This window comes from Sceloporus undulatus, chromosome 1, assembly GCF_019175285.1.
Source record: "Sceloporus undulatus isolate JIND9_A2432 ecotype Alabama chromosome 1, SceUnd_v1.1, whole genome shotgun sequence".
In the NCBI taxonomy this organism is placed as follows: Eukaryota; Metazoa; Chordata; class Lepidosauria; order Squamata; family Phrynosomatidae; genus Sceloporus; species Sceloporus undulatus.
Window position 1 is genome coordinate 25,632,194 of NC_056522.1, and position 16,235 is coordinate 25,648,428.

General features: G+C 40.4%; 1 protein-coding gene across 2 annotated transcripts in view; it reads left to right on the top strand.

Moving 5' to 3' along the window:
• The window catches only part of TTBK1 (tau tubulin kinase 1), a 157,300-nt gene that overhangs the window by 216 nt on the left and 140,849 nt on the right, over positions 1-16,235 (top strand). The gene's annotated exons all lie outside the window — the stretch shown is intronic.

Consider the following 16,235-nt stretch of genomic DNA (forward strand, 5'->3'; position numbering starts at 1 on the left):
CCCTTGCGCTAAGGGTATGTCCAGCAGTGCATTGTGGGAGTTGTAGTTCCGTTTGTCCGCCTCTTTGAGGTGGAAACGAGGCTGAGAGTGGTACGGTTTTCCTTTTAGTCCCTTCAGTTCCCAGGATACCCCGGGGCAGGGCACGATTGACAGGCGCCTAAGCCAGTGGGTGTGGAAAGCCGGTGGGCCGAGCTGCAGGAGGAGGGGAGTTTTGAGAGCGCGCTGCAGTGCGGCCGAGGAGGAGAAGGGGCGGGGCCTCGGCCAGGGCGGGCCTGGCGCTTCACCTGAGGGAGCCCCGCCCACCGCCGCCAGGGAGGAGGAGACTGATTGGCCGTTATTCCCTCCCTCAGACTGGAGGGACTGTGCGGCCCCTGAATGGAAGCTGTCGAATAAATGGCTCTTTTAATAAACAAATAAACAAAACAAACACAATGATGGTGTGGAGGGGAGGGCACTACGGTTTTAATTTCTAAGGGTCACACTGGGTCGCTTGGGTTCTTTTTCTGAGGTAGAGCCAAGGCAGGTGCCTCTGTGTGAAGTGACAGGTGGCCCATTGTGGGCACTTGCCCCTTGGCACATTGGCCAGGCAGAGGTCTTTCCTCTTTCTGTAAGGAAGGAAAGGACATTCGCTTGGGTTAAAGGTCAAGGACCTCGGTGAATGTGGAATAAACTGCAAATAATCATAATCATAATAATCATCATAATAATAGTTTTTGTGGGTTTTTCTGGCTATGAGGATGCTTGCCTGGAAAGGAGTTGGGTATATCTGAAGATGCCAGCCACAGATCCAGGCGAAACGTCAGGAATAAACTCTTCCAGAACATGGCCTCATAGCCCAAAAAAACCATTAAAAACTATGGATGTCGGCTGTGAAAGCCTTCAACTTCACAATAACAACAATAATAATAATCACTGTTCTTTTTGACTTGAGGGGACTCCTCTCTAGGAATCTCCAGGTCCTCCAGTGCAACTCTGTGGTCAACATCTGCCAGATGATCTTAGAATCGTACTGGAGGACCTATGAATGCCTGGGGAAGTGTTTAGGAATGTCTAGGTCAGTGGTTCTCAACCTTTGGGCCTCCAGATATTTTGGACTTCAATTCCCAGAAGTCCCAGTCACTATGCTCATTGTTTAGGAATTCTGGGAGTTGAAGTCTCAAAATTCTGGAGGACCAACTTCTGGCAGATGTTGACCACAGAGTTGCACTTCAGGACCTGGAGGTTCCTACAGAAGTGTCCTCTCAGATAAAAAGAACAGTGTTATTATTATTACTACTACTACTTAGGTTTTTCCACATTCATGGAAGCCCTTGACCCTTAACCCCAAATAATGTGGAGGTTGGTTCATTGCGTTGGAGCACCTAGAGATTTCTAGACAGAACATAGTAAGCAAAACCCTAAATTATCAAATCCACAAAAGTCAAAACCACAAACGCGGAGGGCCAACTGTATAGCCCTTTTGAGAGCCAACGTGGCGCAGTGTTTTCAGTGTTGGACTGCAGCTTTGGGTGACCTTGGGCAAGGCACATACTCTCAGACTCAGGGAAAGGCAATGGCAAACCTCTGAACAAATCTTGCCATGATAGGGTGACACTAGGGTCTCCATAAGTAAGAAAGGACTTGAAGTCATACAACACAATAGTATAGTAGATTGTTGCTGTTGCATGCCTTCAAGTTGTTTCCAGCTTATGGTGACCCTAAGGCGAACCTGTCACAGGGGTTTCTGGGGCTGAGAGTGTGTGACACTCAAGGTCACCCAGTGGGTTTCCATGGCTGAACTGAGCCCTGCTCAAACCACCACACCATGCTGGGTCTCTGTATTGTATTATAGTGGCAAATGCACCCAACTTTTCGAATGGAGACTTCAGTCCAGGGATGTCAGCAGGCTAGAGCTATATAGGCAGACAGCAAAACTGCCATCACCACTCCCTTGCTCTGGGCATTAAAAAGCCACAAAACAGCGATACCTTTATTGGGACACCTGTTTTGTCGATTTTCGATGTTACTGTATTTTGCTGTATAGCCAACACAGCTACTCCTGGATATGTTTTTTGGACATTAAAGTTAGAATGACTATTGTGTAGTTGTGTGTCTTCAAGACTATTTGAACTTATGACGACCCTAAGGTCACAGGGTTTTCTAGGCAAGTTTCTTCAGAGAGAGTTTGCCATCCTCTGAGACTGAGAGAGTGTGACTTGACCAAGCTGGGAATCTTTGAGTTTAATTAGCTGGACATTATTTTAAAATTCCTGGGTGTGAACACTGTGTACCTATGAGAACATTCTAATTGCACTGGAAAAACACTGCTGGCAATGGAAAGAACACAGGAATGAACTAATAGGAAAGGCAACATTAAAGTTTCTGGAAAGGTTGAAGAATGACCATTGAGAAATGGAGACAACTTTCAATGTGTCAATGGAGAGCTACATAAGGAGAGGCTAAGGTGATTACAACTCTGTTAAAGAGGTTGGGCTGGAGTAGGAGTTGGAATGAAGGCATCCCAAGAAGTAGACGATATCATGCATACACATGAGTGTAGCAGGACATTCACAGATGGTGTTGGGAGAATGTGACAAAAGGGACTGATGGGCAATAAACCTGAACAGAATATTGAAACTTGCTACAACAGGACACCTTGGTGAAATCATAAATGGTGTGTTATAGTCATACAGTTATCTCGGGTAGCCATGCTGTTGGTTGAAGTCTGAGGTCCTGTGTATCCTGTAATGGGAGGTAATAAAAGAAGGGCAGAAAACTAATTTTTCTATGGTATAAACTCTTGCAATAATCATGAAGAAGGTAAACACTCCAGGAGGAAGAATGTTAAGTATGAAGAATTCATTGCTTCTGCAGGCTTTGAGATTGATCTTCAGATCTTATGAATTTAACACTTTCTCCTCCTGTTTATTTTAGAATCATAGAATCGTAGAGTTGGAAGAGACCACGAGGGCCATCCAGTCCAACCCCATTCTGCCATGCAGGAACACACAATCAAAGCACCCCTGACAGATGGCCATCCAGCCTCTGCTTAAAGACCTCCAAAGAAGGAGACTCCACCACACTCCGAGGAAGGAGTTTGTTCCACTGTCGAACAGCCCTTACTGTCAGGAAGTTCCTCCTAATGTTGAGGTGGAATCTCTTTTCCTGTAGCTTGCATCCATTGTTCCGGGTCCTGTTCTCTGGAGCAGCAGAAAACAAGCTTGCTCCCTCCTCAACATGACATCCCTTCAAATACTTAAGAGGGCTATCATATCACTTCTTAACCTTCTCTTCTCCAGGTTAAACATTTCCAGCTCCCTAAATCTCTCCTCATAAGGCATGGTTTGCAGACTCTTCACCATGTTGATTCTACTTTCTGTTTAAACCATTTGCAGTCTCTTCTTTACCTCACAGATCAGATACCTTATATTACATATATAATGACCCATTAAGGGCTCACTTTCCAGGGTTATCTTTCTCATAGCTCTGTTTTGAATGCTCTCTAATTTGTCACATCCTTGAAATGTGACATCCCACCATGTGCCAAGGAAATTATAACAATATACAGTCTCATTCCCTGAATTTTGAATTCCATGCTTTTCCCATGGACATTGATTTAGGACAAGTCATTGTCCACGTATCTTATGATCCGGTGTCCGTGTGGACGTCAATAGGTTATGGTTCATCCAGTTCAGTATCTTGTTATGTCAAGATCTTGACAAACCAAGAATTTTCAACAACCTGGGAAGTTGTAATTTTGTCCTTTGCCACTAATTATTAGTTCCTGACACTGTTCACATACTGGTAGCAGTGAAATGTTTGAATGGGTGCCTTGAGCACCATCAACTGCAGTCTTTTATTAATTAATTTGCTTACTGTTTGAATGGTTTGTGCTAGTGGATCATTACTGCTTCTAATGAGCAAGAACACTTGCCATAGCAGTTATGAGTTTAAACAAGCAAATTCTATCACCATGATAACAAAAGTAGGAACTGCAGGGGTTTTCCTTACTCTGCATTTTGACACATCTTCTCAAGTTAGAATTCACTGCTAGCTGTGCAGGATCCAGTATGATAGACAGACAGATAGACAGATATGTAACTCTCATACTCTTAGAAGATACTTGTGAGGCGTTGATACTTAGAGCAATCAGCTGTCTGTTCTCAAAAATTACCCTGTAAAGCTGGAAAACATATCTCCCCTTCTACAGAAATGAAAGTATAGGATGTAATTTCTCTAAATCACACGAAATTGCCTTATAATGAGAAGAGCATTGGTTCACTTAGTTTAGTACTTTGTATACTGGTAAGCATTGCACTTGAGAGCAAGAGTGGGCAATATCGCCTCCCAGATGTCGCTGGAATGCAACTTCTATCAGAGCTAGCAAGCATACACAGATGTTTATCACACTATGCTCTTAAAGAGGTACTATTCCAGTGTGACTCCTCTAGCAGCCTCCTGTTGCATGCTGGGATTGGCAGTTTTAAGGAGCTGAACTTCTCTGCCTGAGAATTCTAAATACCCCTCCTTAAAACTGCCAATCCCAGCATGCAACAGGAGGCAGCTAGAGGAGTCACACTGGAATAGTACCTCTTTAAGAGCTCGTCTGATAAACACCACAGTGTTAACAGGTGATGGGATCTCCAGTATAACAGCATAGGGCAGGTCAGAAATTGCCCACTCCTTTATTAGGTAAATTAATGGAGTAGAGGTCTACCATAGGGCCAAATGACTTGACCAAGTAATTAGTCAAGTTTTTCTCCAAGAGCTTCAGAAATAGAAAAGAACTGGCTTTCCTACTGTTTCTAATCCTTGTTCAAAATCATCTGCCTCTGTTCCAACAGGTGTTTATTTAAGCCCCCAGGTAAGCATTGAAGAAACAACTGGCATGTTTGAAGAGCAAAGATAGATTCCTTTCCTTTATGAATTATTTTCTGAGGCTCAAGCACTCCTTCTTTAGATTCTTTTATTACTATATGACTTTGCTTGATGTCTTTTTTTACATTAAAAAAACACATTTGTTTGTGTCCAGGCTGAATGAGCAGAGCCCTTTAAATCGGGTGGATCTAAATTACGACTGTGTGTCCCATTTGAATTTGAAAGTCTACAAGTCTACTTTAAAAATAACCAAGTCTGAATCCAGCTCATCCTCTGACAATTTGTAATGATTAGTTTACTTTAGACAACACTTTCTGATGATATCAAAAACTTAATAGGTAGAGCATTGAATTTGTTCTCTCTTGGAATTACTGTTAACTGATGAACATATGAGCATCCAGTTTTTTGGGGGCAATTGACTTACACATTGTAAACTTCTTAGGGAATGTTAATTCACTGATAAGTGGTATAGAAATGTACTTGCTATTGCTATATCTAAAAGGAGGGAAAATTAGCTCATTTGAAGAGCTTTTGATGTCAGAATATGAAGTCTTAAAATAAACGTAAAACTGTTAGTGGAATTGGCTGCTAAGCTTGAGAGAAGAAATGGGGCATTTGAAATGGTGATTTCTAGAAAAAATACACATTGGCTGCATCTGCATTGCAGAAATAATCCCGTTTGACCCTGCTTTAATTGTCATGGGTCAATGCTATGGAATTCTGGGAATTGTAGTTTTGTGGGATATTCAACTTTCTCTGTCAGCTCTGTTACACAACAAACTACAGATCCCAGAATTCCATAGCAGTGAACCATGACAGTTAAACTGAGTATCAAACTGGCTTATTTCTGCAGTGCAGATACAGCTGCTGTCAGTTTACAGAAGATCTTATTTAAGATATTATACTTTGCATGTGAGTCATATTAACGTTCTGTCCAGTTTGCTATTGGTTTCAACTTTCTACAGTCTCAGGTCCAGAATTGTATCTGGTATTCTTCCTTGAGATCCTATGATAGACAGAATGATGGAAAAATGGAATCTCAGGTCTTCTCCATGCAAGTCTTGGAATTAGAACTAAATTAAATCTGATTATGGCTAAATTAAGTTCCATTCATTCAAATGTTTCTATACTAGGTGTGATTACATCTAGATCCAACCGTATGGTCTGAATTTTATTCAGAGAAGCAAAAATTAGTAACAGCTCCACTAATTTGTCTCTAAGGTAACAGATGTATGAATATTTTAGATGAGAGAGCTAAATTCTGTAAAGCAGGCAATAAGGGGATTTCTTAAGTGAGTATGGCTAGATTTCTTTGCCCAAGTTTCTCTCATGTAACTCACAGTGTGGTGATCTCAGTGGAACTGAGTTGACATCATTTTGTCATTGAGCTTTACTGAACCTCTTGAGTTGTTTGTATTAACAGTCAGGTGCATCTCATAGTTGCAGTTGTATCGAACCTCTCTCCTGGATTAATCTTGTGACCAGTCTGTAGAGAACCATAGAATATAGAAGGACCCTTTAATAGAATTAATTAACAGTTCATCTTCAGTTTAGTATTTTCTCAGTCTGTAAGGTAGCAGATTGAGCTAGTTGAGGAGTGGGAATTGTACAGCCTCACTGATGTTGCTGAGTTACAAGTACCAGCATTTCTCACCCTTTGTTATGTTGGTTAGGGCTTCTGAGAGTTGCAGTTCAACAGCATCTAAAGAGTCACACAGTACTTCCCTTTGGCTGGTAATTGTGCAGAAGTGGAATTTTGCCCTTCTAAGACCCAGTGTGGTGTAATGCTATAAGTGCTGGGCTATGACTCTGGAGACCAAAGTTTGAATCCCCACTGAGCTGTGAAATCCATTGGGTGACCATCAGCAAGTCACAACAACAGCAGCAAAGTGCAAATATGTTTTGTGGCCACTTTTTCCAGTCTGTTCACAGTTATAAATGTGTTTCTGGTGCTGCTCATGGTGACTCCTTGATGAACCATGTGTCAAAACTGTGTACATTTTTACTTTGCTCATTGTTAATTAGTAATATTCATTTAGAATCTGGAAGAGAGGTATACTTTGCGAGGGTGTTAATAGTCTCCAAGCTTATATTGAGTTGGTGATGCACATCAGTCTTCCTACGGTTGGAGACTGAAATACTCAGGGAAGGTTTCTTCACTTTTCGAAGTGCAAGTCAGTGAAGTTTTTGTTCTTTCTTTTAGTGCATAGGTTCATGTACCACTCCCAGTACATAAGTGAAGGGTCGATCGTGCCAAAAAGTGCAGGAGGCAATTTGAAATTCTACTCCAACAAAATTGAATGCTGTAGGATAAGGCCAAAGTGGACATGACTGAGGAAGTCATGCTGGAGTAGGGTGGATTACATTCATTTCTCCAGTGTCATTTTCCAGGTTGAAGTTCCACCTAAAGCTGATGCATGCATATAGCAGAATATACAAGTCTCATATAGATCCTTTCTCCCACTCCTATGAAACTAATAGCAGCATTTCGGGTGGGAAGAGTAAATTGGGTAACAGCCAATTCTTCGCTAGCACTACTCTGCAGTCTGCAAAGTCTTCCTCAAGATGAGAGAGTCTGATAATTCATTTCTCAAGTCATGTCTAGTTTGGCCCCTAGATGAAGCCAATAAATGAAGTAAATGGTCATAATATTTTTATGAAAACTGTGAATTTCTCACTGTTTTGCATTACCCATTTGCTAGTTGTAAAGATTCTGAAGCCCCTGCCCAAGCTCTGGAAATCTTATTTTTGATTTTGATCATCATTGTTGATTCATTTTCAAACATATCTTTGCAGCCAAAAGGGTTAGAAATATATCTGTGTTGGAATTTGTTTTGCTCAGTATTATTTATTCATTTCCCTCAGATGGAAGTTTTGTAATATTTCTGTCATAGCTACAGGAAGGAAAGTGTTTAACTTTCTTATAACTATTTGAAACCCTTTTATACACTTAAAATTGTTAATTTTAAGGTGGAAAAAACCCTCCCACTTCAGGAGGTGTGTTTTAAATCTGTCACACTTTGGGGTGGCCTGCAACCGCCCCTTTCCCCAACGGATTGGGGCCTGAGCTGCCACAGCGGCAGCCCCAGAGGCCCCAATCCGCCGCTTTTCTTGGCCTCGGAGAAGCGGCAAAAGGCCGCTTCCCCGTGGCCTGAAAAGGGGTGTCCTTGGGGCTTCATGCCCCAAGGACACCCCAACAGCAGCGGGGAGAGAGAGAAAGGGGCCGCTTGGCTCCTTTCTCTCTGTATTGCTGGCGTGACTGTTTAAAGGCCGCGCCAGCGATATGTGCGGCAGAAGGAGCTCCAAAATGGAGCTCCTTCTGTCGCCTCTGAAAGGGCACCACAAGCACCCTTCAGCGGCTCCAAGAGGTAACAGCCACGATGTGCCATTTGGATGCAACACGGCCGCTATGTCAAAATGGTGTCGCCCATGTGAAAAGGGCACCGCCATTTTGTACGTACTCCGTACGTACTAGGGTTGTGGGCGTCTAAAAGAGATGCCCCCAGGCAACCCTAGTATGTACAGAGTACGTACAAAATGGCCCATCTGGACAGGGCCTATTTTAAACTAGGTGCCTTAGGATGGGCCAGAATCTTAGCCTTCTTCACAAATAAAACTGAATTTGAAAACTGGTAATAATACAGTGTTACCACACCCTTGTTAAAAATGGCTGCAGTTAATTTAACCTAGAAATTTGTTTGCAAAGCAATTCTGAAGTGCATTCCTAGATTATCATGGTTTTTCTTCTGAACTTATCACCTATCTTGTATGAGTCATATAAAGTTATCCAGTCTTTTTAACTGCAGATGCCCTGGATTGCTTCTGGGACCTTCTGTGTACAGAGTATGCATTTACCACCAAGCTTTGACTCCATACATTTTACAGGGAGTGGATCCAAGAGGATTCAGATGACACTTGTTAGAGACTCCAGGGCTGAAAACAGGCACCTCATATTCTGCAGCTGAGAAAGGTCTAATAAACAGCCTGAGAGGCTAGTATACCTGGAACTGAGTTGATGCATCATTAACAATTAAATAATGCAGTTAGACCAGAATTTTTTTAGTTCAGGTGCAAAAATGTTCTACTAGGATTGATTTTTAAAGAGATTTTAAAATTATCTCCCTCCAAATACTTGATTAAAAACCAGAATCTTGGTTATTAATGGAATATTTAATACTGTAGGCTATGCAGTAAGATTTTTTTGATTGTTATTTCTTTTAATGCAGTTAAGTGGCAACGTGTACATCCCCTATTCTTTTTGTGTTGCTTGTGGAATCCTACAAGACACTGACAATTGTAAAAATTGCCAAGGGGAAGTGAGTACTAAAAGCATGTATTTTTGGAATTTAATTAGAATAAAGTAAATGTACCTTTTATAGATTTTTTAAAAAAATCTACTCTGTAATTTTAAGACTCAATCATAATTTTGAAAGGCACAGGAAATAATCATGGGATGAAAGTATATGACAGATGCAGAGCCAGGTCAATTTCAGGAACAGATCCAAGGCAGTCTGTCTACTGAGGCTTGGATGAGGACCACAGCTAGAACTAGTGTGGAGCAGCAGGGAAGAAATCAAAATCTGAGGGGAACAGGTTATGAAGAAGGCATAGGAAATGCCAATAGAGAGTAAGAGTAGTTCTTGAAGCAGGAAGAAAATGGAATAGACACTGAAGAAGAAGCAAAGCAGAGTCCCATCTAAGTTTTGTAATTAAGTATGTTTAAGGAGTTTAGGAAAGTACCTACAGAAAAAAAGATAGGGAAGTTTGTCTAGCGGATGATTGTAGCCATTCCCTTGCTGTAGGAGGATCATCAAGGGCTAAGGCACTAGCTAAGGTGTGACTGAGAGCTTAATGTATCTAAAATGAAAATATTTTCAGAAAGAAAAAAGTTAGGTGAAGATGGAAGCTGATTTCACTTACACTTATTGAATCAAATGTAATTGTATATGAAATATGGCAACTTCACTGCTGTAGAGGTGTTTTGGGCTTATCTATGCTGTGATTCTTTCTCATTCCAGAAATTATCCTTTTTGGTACTAAATCAAATGCTATTTTGATGATGTTTAGAAATGTGAACTGAAACTAAGTATGCGTTATTAATGAGACAAATTCAAGCAGAACAGCATTTCATACTTTTTTATCTGATTATTTTCAGTTCAGTCCAGAAGAGATAGGTTGATTGGTACACTTATCACCTCTGATGTATCTAGTAATTGTTTCTGATTTTTAAAAACAAATGCTATCTTAAATGAATTAAAACTGATTAATGCCCTTATGTAAAACCAGGAAGAACAATCCTAGTCACATTACATTTTGGTTCATTTGTGGGTGCTGCTCAATATCTTTTCCAGTGTTACATAAGGAACTAACAGCATACTCAGTAATTGTGCACACAGTTATATGTGCATAATGCTGTGCAATTATATAATAATCATATAATGGAGGGAATAAACTGTTTGACATCTCACATGGTGGGCGGGATCTGATTTTCTAGAACTAGATAAAGCTATCTAAATGGCATACCTCTTGCCATACATGCCTGGCATACCTAATTTATCTTCATACCTAACAACATGGGATCTTCCTGAAAAGAGCAAAGAACGCTGCCAGCATAGAGGCTTTAGGCTTTATACTTGACAGGGTCAGAATAGGTATCAGAGGAGGAGACTATGGCTGGAGCGGAGTATCACACTGACATTTTGTGATCATCTTTTACAGTCTTTGTACCTATTGCTTCTTTTCTTTTCTTTTCTTTTTTTCCTGGAAGGGGGAGGTGAGGCTTGAGCCTTATGTCTGCATGAACCCTCTGTAACATCCCAAAAACCAAGCTGATTTGTGACTCCAACAATATTATTTTGGTTCCCTTGCATGATTTTTTCTATTTTCTTTGCCTGATGAAGAAGCCAGTGAGCTCTGAAAGATTTATTGTTTATTATGTTCCCCTAATTGACGCCAACATTATTGTAGAGCTTTTTTTAAAACAAGGTTTATTCAGAGGAGGTTTTGTCATTGCTTTCCTATGAGGATGGAAGCAAATAACTTGCGCAAGCTCACCCAGTGGATTTCTGTGGCTGTGGATTTGAATCTTGATGTCCTAGGGCCTAGTCCAACACTGAAATTACTATACTATCTTAGCATGATGGGTATTGTGCCTTCTGGCTTTATAAAAGTATCACCAGTGTGTATTTTGGATTTTGGATAATGTTTATTGTGCTCCATTGGAACTCATCAATAGAACAATTGTGTGTAGAATTGCTATTGTAAAACTGAATCCCAAATAAGTGAAGTAATGAAATATAGGTCAGTTTTATAGCTACTGGAAACATTTGGAAGCAATGTGAGCTGGATGTTTGAGGAGCCTTGAACTAGAACCAATGTTCTCAAAGGAGGAGGCAGATTTTATGTAAGGAGAAGTAGGTACTCTTTTGTCAAAAGAAAAGTATAGCCATTTGCATAGTATTCCCTTCTGAACTTGTATGTGACTTTGAATGGACCAGAAGGTAGACCTCCCTGCTGTATGTCCTCCTAATCCAAAGATAAACAAGTGAAATCCTCCAAGGGCCACTTATACAGGTTTATTAACTAAAGGATGCACTGTTCCTTTAGTCAAAGCTGTGTGTTCAAGTGTTAACGTAACTTTGTTCTTTAACTTTCTTCCTCCAAATCAATCCGTTGATTATTCAACAGTTTCTTGAATGCAGTATGCAAAGGGATCTTGTAACACTTTTGAGTCTAACTGTATGAACAAAGTTAGTCTCAAAGATGCTACCAGGTCCCTTTGGTTTTGTCCCCCCCCCCCAAAATCTTACAAAAAAAGAGAGGGGAAAAAATCCCTGCTAGTAGTTTGGATTTAAAAATAGAATTGCATGAAACAGCACATGGTGACTATATAGTTTTAACAAGCTTGATCCAGGAAGTGTTCTTTCTTTAATAGGTTCTTTAGCATTCCACTACTTGAATAAAATGAGTGGCTGGAGGAACAATTCGTCCATCCTGTAGAAGTGAATGGTATTTGTGTGTGTGTGTGTGTGTAGTTAGCTGCTGTCCACTCTAACGGTGCCCTCCCTCCTAGTGAGTGGCAAAAGAAGCAGCCATTTTGGATGGTTGTCTCACTGCCTAATGGCAGAGACTGCCCTAAAAGAAGTCCTTTCATGGGGAAAACCATGGTAGAGCTGCACTAACCTTCTCTTGCTCAAAAGATTTTTTTGGCTTATTCCTATAATATAGAAGACAACAGAAAATTTAACTCTTAAAAAAAGATGGAGCCATAGCACTATCATCTCAGTGCTGTTCATTCTTAATGCTGCTCTTCTGCCATTTTATTAGGTTGAATTCTGCTGACTGGTTAATGACCTCCTCTTTCTTTGTTGGTGAAGCTGATGGCCAGCACTCCTGGTTCAATTTTTGTCTTGACATTTAGGTGTTTTTCTCCTCCCCCTGCTTTGAAAATGAATGACTGGGGTGTTGGTAGCTAGGGATCCTTTGGGGGCTCAAGCCATGGTTTCTTTTAGATTTGGCACAGAGTGAGAATTCCTTCTTTCTCCCAAAGGATTCTGCTTCTCTGCACCCTTGACAGCCACCTACATTGTACAGTCTACAGCTAGAGTATTAGCATGAGCTGCCACACCCCTTAAATGTTCTGGTTGTTGTTTCTCCATATCCAGTTTGGGAGAACAACATGGACACAGAGAAGTTTGCAGGTAGGAGCTGTTTCACTAGCTTGTTTTGTTTGTGTGTGTCTGGCTCAGTATGAAGCATTTCCATGAATATATCAGGTATTTTGAGCCAAATAAGATTTAATTTTTAACTGTCAATCCTAATTTTGACCCACTAAACCATAATCTACTTTTCACTAAAGGCTCTTCCTTTGAATCTGTTCCTCTAGCACAGGGGTAGGCAATCTGCAGCCCATGGGCCGGATGCGGCCCGGCGAGGCCTTGAGACTGGCCCCCGCCTGGTCCTGCCGCCGATTGCCGCCGGGGCCTTTGGGGGGCAATTGTCTATAGAAGCCTCAGAAACATGCATTTATATTAACATTTTTTAAAAAATCAGCAAATTTTTTCGCGTGTCCTCCATTTTTTTAAAAAAAGTGTCTTCCATTTGCAAATTTTGTCCTACATTTGTCCTAGTTTATTTATATATTTAATTTTTTTAAAAAAAATTATTTAATTATTTATTTTTTGGCTTCGGCCCCCCAGTTGTCTGAGGGACAGCAACCCGGCCCCCAGCTCAAAAAGGTTGCCTACCCCTACTCTAGCACATCAGAAGGCATGGAAACAAGTTTCTGGTGCAGAATACCAAAAAGAAAACCAGAAGTGGCCAAATAATAATAATAATAATAATAATAATACTGTTTATTTATAGCCCGCTTTTCCAAAGAGATCAATGTGGGTTACAACAAGGGTACTAAACAATGTACAATTTACAACAGTATCTACATTATAAAATCGCATACCAATACATCAAATTTTAAAAACAAGATAAAAAAATTACAAACATTAAAATACCACAACAATAACTAGCTTAAAAAGTGCTAATGTGAAGGCCCACTTCTGAAATTGATTTGTTTTTATTAAAGTTAAACAGTGCAAAGTGAGCTGCAATCTATTCAAAATGTTAATTGCTATTCTTGGAGGCTTGAAACAGTGGGGATTTAAGGCTTTTCTTTCTTTCTTTCTTTTTTGCTATGTAATGGTCAGTTTGGGATGGGGCCAGGGTCCACAAACCTTGTTGGCCACATGCAATTCCAGGGATGCAGTGCCCATCTTCAGCTATTTTTAAAACCACATGTTGGCAGCCCTGGGAAATAAGTTTAACTGTTATTTTGCCATCGGCTCTAAATCACTTAAAACTATTGAAGTTCTTAGTGATGTGCTCAAATAGATGCTTTGTTATGCCCATATCCTGAGCATTGTTATAATTTATTTAATTTTACTTTGCATTTCGGTGGTATGTTTGCTCTTTGTTTCTTCTAGTACAGTATATTGCCTAGCAATAAGGAAATGAGAATAACCAAAGAGAGACAGATCTGCTACTGAGTAAATCATTGTATGCTGTATTTAGATTTCTGCAACAATGTCTTTAATCCCCCCAAGTGATATTTGCAGACTAGTCACATTTTTACCATACAGTTTATGGACAAACCAACCATTTGGTGTGCCAGTGGAGCAAATTAATAGTTCTTCAAGAATTATTGAGATAGCAATGTAATTGTGAGTATCCTTTCAGAAGACCCATAAATATTAGCTGCTGTCTGTTTACTTTCTTCAAGTTGGTGAAGTGCCCAAATACTTAAATTGGGTAGGAAAAAGTTAGTATTGCCCATTGGGGTTCTGGTTCTTAAGAGAAAGAAAACCACTTCTAGTTATTATGAGCATACCTCCCAAAATATGGGTAGTCCTGTGTCCAAAGATGGGATAGGTATCCAAAGTGTCCTGTTGGGAGCTGAGTGGATTCTAGATAGCTGTCTGTGAACATCTTGGAAATGGATGCTTCCATGTGAATATGTCTTAAGATACTGTATTATGAAAGTATCCCATCTTTCATTTCTTATTTTTCTGGTGGGAAAACATGGAAGGATTACAAATGGTAGACAGTGATGTTAGGAACACACACCCTGACAGAATCCATGAATGAGGATAGTGACTGCACAAAAAAGCCTTATATGAAAGAACCAAATAAGTTCAGGTTAAAAAGTGGGTGTCAGAGAAGCAAGCATACCTGCAAAACCTCTAACCTCTTTTGTATGTGTGTGTAGATCAAAGCAATCTTTATGTAGAAGTAACATTGGTAACTGTAGGGGCCAAGGGTGGGTTCACAAGCCTCTTTCATGTAATTTGCTGTCCAGACTCTTCCCTTAGCAGGTCTAAGTACGGGTTAAACCTTCTTGCTGCTTCAGAAGGTGGATGATGAATTCTCAGTAGGACCACCTCAGCATTTCTGAGGTATTCTGGAGTTCCCACAATCCCTAAAAATACATCTGAAGAAGGATAGTATTGGTTAGTTTGAACTGTCATGGGAACTTCAAACTTCCAATAGCTAAGGGTATTTCACAGACCTGTCATGGTTACATTTGACTTGTGTCCAGTTCTGGGCACCACAATTTAAAAAGGATGTTGAGAAACTGGAGCGTGTCCAAAGGAGGGCGACTAGAATGGTGAAGGGTCTGGAAACCATGCCCTATGAGGAACAACTTAGGGAGCTGGGGATGTTTAGCCTGGAGAAGAGAAGGTTAAGAGGTGGTGTGATAGCCCTGTTTAAATACTTGGATGTCATATTAAGGAAGGAGCTAACTTGTTTTCTGCTGCTCCACAGACTAGGACCTGGAGCAATGGATGCAAGCTACAGGAACAGAGATTCCCCCTCAAAAATTAGGAGGAACTTCCTGACAGTAAGGGCTGTTTGACAGTGGAACACTTTTCCTTGGAGTGTAGTGGAATCTCCCTCTTTAGAGATCTTTAAACAGAGGCTGGATGGCCATCTGTCGAGGATGCTTAGATTTCCTGCATGGCAGTGGGTTGGACTGGATGGTCCTTGTGATCTCTTCCAACTCTGTGATTCTATGATTCTATGGCATTTCCAGAGTCTAGGTTATCTGAAATGTCAATAAATAATTTCAAAGGGCAATCCTTTCCTGGATAGACAGAAAGATGCAGAGAAGAAGAGGCTAAACAGGAGAGATGGTGATTGCAGCTATCACCTACACAATCCATGAGAAATAAGAAATACTTGAAGAGAAAGATGAAAAGAAGTGCTCAGCCTTCAGTTATTGCTGTTCCACTGCTTTCATACCATAACATTAGTCAGTCTGTGGTTTCCATTGGTGCAGAATCTGATCCTAAGCTTTAAAATGTTTTATCATGGATTAAACATTTGTTATCTGTTTTGTGAATACACCCATTGCATTTGATTTGGCATCATTTTACAATATTGTGCAAGTCTTAAAAATTACAATCAGCCCTTAGTATTTTCTGGGAACCCCCATGGATATGAAAAATCCATGGATGTTCAAGTCCCATTCAATACAGTGACATAGTAAAATGGTGTTCCTTATATAAAATGGCATAATCAAGGTTTGATTTTTGAAATTTATATATTTTAAAAAATATTTTCAAGCCATGGGTAGTCGAATCTGTGGATAAGGACTATGTGGATACAGGGGCTTACAATCAGCCCTTAGTATTTTCTGGGAACCCCCATGGATATGAAAAATCCATGGATGTTCAAGTCCCATTCAATACAGTGACATAGTAAAATGGTGTTCCTTATATAAAATGGCATAATCAAGGTTTGATTTTTGAAATTTATATATTTTAAAAAATATTTTCAAGCCATGGGTAGTCGAATCTGTGGATAAGGACTATGTGGATACAGGGGCT